This window comes from Chrysochloris asiatica, unplaced genomic scaffold (assembly GCF_000296735.1).
Source record: "Chrysochloris asiatica unplaced genomic scaffold, ChrAsi1.0 scaffold00122, whole genome shotgun sequence".
Lineage (NCBI taxonomy): Eukaryota > Metazoa > Chordata > Mammalia > Afrosoricida > Chrysochloridae > Chrysochloris > Chrysochloris asiatica.
Window position 1 is genome coordinate 4,144,006 of NW_006408640.1, and position 5,092 is coordinate 4,149,097.

A 5,092-nucleotide genomic window follows, 5' to 3' on the forward strand; every position below is an offset into this window, starting at 1 on the left:
GAAACTACCAGCTGCTCCGCGGGAGAAAGATGAGGCTTTCTACTCCCGTAAAGATTTACACCCTCGGAAACCCTGTACAGGGTCGCTATGAGTCGTTTCCGACTCCACGGCACATAACAACAACAACAACAACAATCTTGAAATACATACATAACTTCAAAAATCAATCAACATAAAATATATAAAATCTTAACTATACTATATAAGAGAAAAATTTACAAGATGTTAACTTTAATACATAAATACTTACACATGCCAATATTAGAAGAAAAAAACAAAAACAAACAAACAAACAAACAAAAAAAAAACCCTCTGCTATTGAGTCCATTTAAACTCACGGAAGCCAACAGTCCTTCAGATTTGAACCTCCTTCCAGGGAGGAGCAATGCTCTACTGAGAATGAGTAGAAGCATAAAGCAAGAACATGAGAATCTCCCAATGTAATTATCCAGGTTCCTAATGTGGAACATTTATTTCTAATTTTTTTTTTTTTTTTTTTTTTTTTCCTCAAAAATAATATTTAAGCACATCCCTGTATGGAAATCTTTACATGCACCCTTACTTATTTCCCCTAGGCTTTAGTCCTAGAAATGATGCTGGAGATCGCATGATAGAATTTTGCAAGACCTTTAAATGACATAAAAGGTGACTATACATGTGGACCTCCCCAGACAGAATACACTAAAATCAAACTGATTATATCTGTGGGAAAAAACAGTGGGAAAGCTTATTATCATCAGCCAAAACTAGGCCAGGGGCAGACTGTGGAGCTCATCAAATACTCAAATGCATGTACAGGCTGAAGCCGAAAAACATTAAAACAAACACATGAAAGCCAAAATATGACCTTGAGTATATCCTGCCTGAATTTAGAGACTATCTCAAGAAGAGATTGGATGTACTGTATACTAACATCCGAAGACCAGAGTTGTAAGAGGAGTTTTAGGATGACATCAAGAACATCATACATGAAGAAAGCAAAAGGTAATTCAGATAAGAAAGAAAGAAAACAGATGTCAGAAGATACTCTGAAACTAGCTCTCCAGAGAAATGAAGAAATGAAGAGGCAAAAGAGCTGAACAGAAAATTTCAAATTTTCTGTTCTAAAAGACAAATGATATTATATTATAATCAAATATGCAAAGACCTAGAGTTAGAAAACCAAAACGGAAGAACACACTCAGTATTCCTCAAGCTGAGAAAACTGAAGAAAAAGTTCAAGCCTCACCTTGTAATACTGAAAGATTTTATAGGCAATATACTGAATGATGCAAAAAGCATCAAAAGAAAAATTGTTCATGTTCAACCATTTCAAGAGGTAGCATATTATCAAGCGCCAATGTCCAAGGTGCAGTGAAGGCATTGACAAAGAACAAGGATCTGGGATTTGATTAAATAAAAATTGAAATCTTTCAACAAATTGATATAACACTGAAAGCACTCACTCATCTATGCCAAGAAATTTGGGAGACAACCACCTGACCAACTGAATGAAAGAGAACCATGTTTGCCCACTCCAAAGAAAGGTGACCCAATGGAATGAAGAAATCATCAACAGTATTAATAATACCACACACAAGTAAAATTTTGCTAAAGGTAATTCAAAAAAAGGCTACAACAATATATTGACAAGGAACTGCCAGATTCAAATGAAGATATGGAATGAGGAATATCCATCTACGTCAGATGGACCTTGGCTGAAAACAAAAAATAACAGGAAGATGGGACTTCCGGTGCTTCCCTGACCAGGCAGCACAGGTACACGGTCTCCGGAGAATACGGGGTGATATCGCACGGGGTGGGGGGCCCTACTGGTAGACAGATAGCCTTTGGGCAAACATAAAAGTACACGGTCTCCGGAGAATACGGGGTGGTATCGCACAGGGGGGGCCTCTACTGGTAGACAGACAGCCTTTGGGCAAACATAAAACATTAGGCTTTAACATTATGAGCTTGCTTTTTCAAAAAATCAAACTGCTGAGGAGTTACAAGCATTTAGAGCTACCACCCGCCTGCACTCGGTTCCCACCCCGCCCATTGCAGAGCATGGAGCACAGGGCTTGAGCGGACCCATTCAGAGGGCTAACGCTCCCGGAGAGCAAGCGGGGCCACAGGAACTAGCATGGCCCATCCCAGGGGCTGGGAGGCTCATTGCAACGTAGGGCATTGTCAGCATGGATATAGGGCAAATTGGGGTGCTTACGGCACAGGGAGACAGAGAGAGGCATTGTAGACGTCATCAGACATAGCCACACCATCTGCCTACTGCAACTGCCCCCGCCCTCGACTTCTTTGGCCTAGGCCAGCCTTCGGCCCAGCCTCCGAGCCTCAGGCCCGTCCATCAAGGCGCAGGCCAGCCCAAGCTGAGACGTCCTTGACTAGCTGTTTACCACCAATAACAAAGCAGTCCTGCTGTGTGGATCGTTGAGTTAATGTGCCAGACTGCAAAGTCTTTTAAACAGAAAGGAATGTGATTCGAGCCCACCAGCTGCTGCTTGGAAACCCTATACTGGGTCGCTGTGGGTCACGATTGACTCCACAGCATATCCACAAGGAGAAGAGCGCAGAAGGGACTGAAAGAGAGATAGAACATTAAAAATTTACTTACATTAAGCTACGCTTTTTTCCTCTTTCGCCCGCCTCTCCCCCCCCTTTTGTGTGTGTGTGTGTGTGTGTGTGTGTGTGTGTGTGTGTGCGATTAGAGCCTGACTTATTCAAGAGCACAGGCCAGCCCAAATTGAGACACCCTTGGGTAGTTGTTTACCACTAATAACAAAGCAGTCCTGCTGTGGCTGACTGCAAAGAATTTTGAACTGCAAGGACTGTGGTTCGAGCCCACCAGCTGCTCCTTGGAAACCCTATACTGGGTCGCTGTGGGTCATGATCGATTCCACAGCATACCAACAAGGAGAAGAGCTCAGAAGGGACTGAAAGAGAGGTAGAACATTAAAGACTTACTTACATTAAGCTACGCTTTTTTCCTCTCTTTCTTCTGCCCCTGCCCCTTTTTTTTTCTTTTTACTTTTCCCCATTGTTGTATTTTCTGTTTTGTTTTTTACTATTGTTGTACTGCTTAGTTTCTCTCTCATTATCACTATTGCTTTCTATTTTGCTTTTGGTTTTGTTTTGTTTTCCATCCGACTGGTGTTGCTTGGCTATTACATAGCCACCCTTCTGCTATAGGAGGACTCCGCTTTTGTTTTCGCTTTTGATTTTGGCTTTGTTTTCTACCCAGCTGGTATTGTTTGGTTGTCACATAGCCTCCCTTCTGCTAGTGGAGGACTCTTTGTCCCCCTACATTATAAGAAAAGAGTCAGCAACTGCTGCCAATTAGCCAAGCTGCAATAACACTTTATAAAACACCAAAACCCAGACAAGAACCAATACCAGCTGCCATAAACCAGGGAAACATGCAACACCTGTAAAAGATACTCTGAGTTAAGCAATAAGAAGAGTGAAAAGGGAAGACCACATCCTGATCACATCTCCCTGGAGGCAATCAGAAAACAAAACAAAAAAATTATTACCAAAACACATAATTAATTATTAGGGCAACAGATAAACATTAAACATGTCCAAGAAGCAAAAGTAGATGACAATATTGACACATGTCCAGAAAAAAGATAAAATATCTGAGACAAATGAACCAGAAGTAGACCTTCTCGCCATGCTGGAAGGAGGGCAGGCCTTGGAAATACCTGAGAAAAAATTCAGAAAAATGATTATAAAATGTCTCAAAACACTTTACAATGGAGTTGAGAAAAACAAGGAAGAAGTCAGAAAAGCGCTACAGGAACAATCAAACAAGATAGATACAGCATTGGTAACAATCCAAAACCTACAGAAACAGGTCCAAACAATCAACAACAAAATGGCAGAAAGAGATAACTCCTTGAAAGGGCAGAGGAGTAGAATAGATGAGATGGAAGGAAGAATCAGTGAGCTGGAAGACAAGTCTCTCATTTCCACTACGATACAAGAACAAAACCAAAAAAGGGTAAAAAACTCAGAGGAAGGTCTAAGATTCATGTTGGATAACATGAAAAGGAATAATCTAAGAATTATTGGCATTCCATAACAAAACGAGACACACAAGTCCACAGAGGAAATAGTCGAAGAATTACTGGAAGAAAATTTCTCTAACATCCTCAAAAGTGAAAAGATAGAAATAAAAGAAGTCCAGGAAGGGTGGACCCCAAAAGAAAATCACCAAGACATATCATAGTCAAGGTCTCCAAACTCAAAGACAAAGGAGACATTCCTGATAGAAGCAAGAGACAACAGAAGGGTCACATACAAAGGCAAACAAGTCACACTAAGCTCAGACCTCTCAGCAGGAACCATGCAAGCGAGAACGCAATGGGGAGACATATATAAAACCCTGCAAGAAAAAAATTGCCAACCAAGAATCCTTTATCCAGCAAAGATATCAATCAAATATGAGGGTATGATCAAAACATTCCAGGATAAACAGAAGCTTTGGGACTTCACCAAAGACAACCCTGCACTACAAAACATCCGAAAGGGAGTTCTATGGACCGAGAACCAACAAGAACAGACAACAACCAGAGATTGACATACGTGGCAGCACCTCCCTGAATAAAGGCAACAGAAAGAAGAAATGTTAACAAAACAAAACTATAAGAACAAACTGAGAGACTCTGGGAGGGCAGTCTATGACCAAAACAAGTACAATGCAAAAGAAGGTGAACACGTAGGAACAGAGATCCAGACAATGAGAAGGTCAGGTACATTACAGGATAACTGTATGTAGACTGCACTAAATGGACAGAGAAGTCAATGGACCAGAAGGCAACCTCAAAGATAATTAACACTTCACAGCATACCAAGAGAATGAGAATCCCAAGAAGAATATGAAAACATTAAAACTATAAGGAAATGCACAAGAAAGAACACACAAATCATGAATTCAACAAAGAAAGACAAACAGAACAAAGAAGCAGCAACACCACAAAAAAAACAAATATAATGGCACTTAACAACAACAACAACAATGACACCAAATAATCAACACCTATCGATAATTACACCGAACGTAAATGGATTGAATGCACCTGTTAAGAGACGGAGG

General features: G+C 40.7%; 1 protein-coding gene across 1 annotated transcript in view; it reads right to left on the reverse strand.

Moving 5' to 3' along the window:
* The window catches only part of AFG3L2 (AFG3-like AAA ATPase 2), an 87,372-nt gene that overhangs the window by 67,936 nt on the left and 14,344 nt on the right, over window positions 1–5,092 (reverse strand). The window lies entirely within an intron of this gene.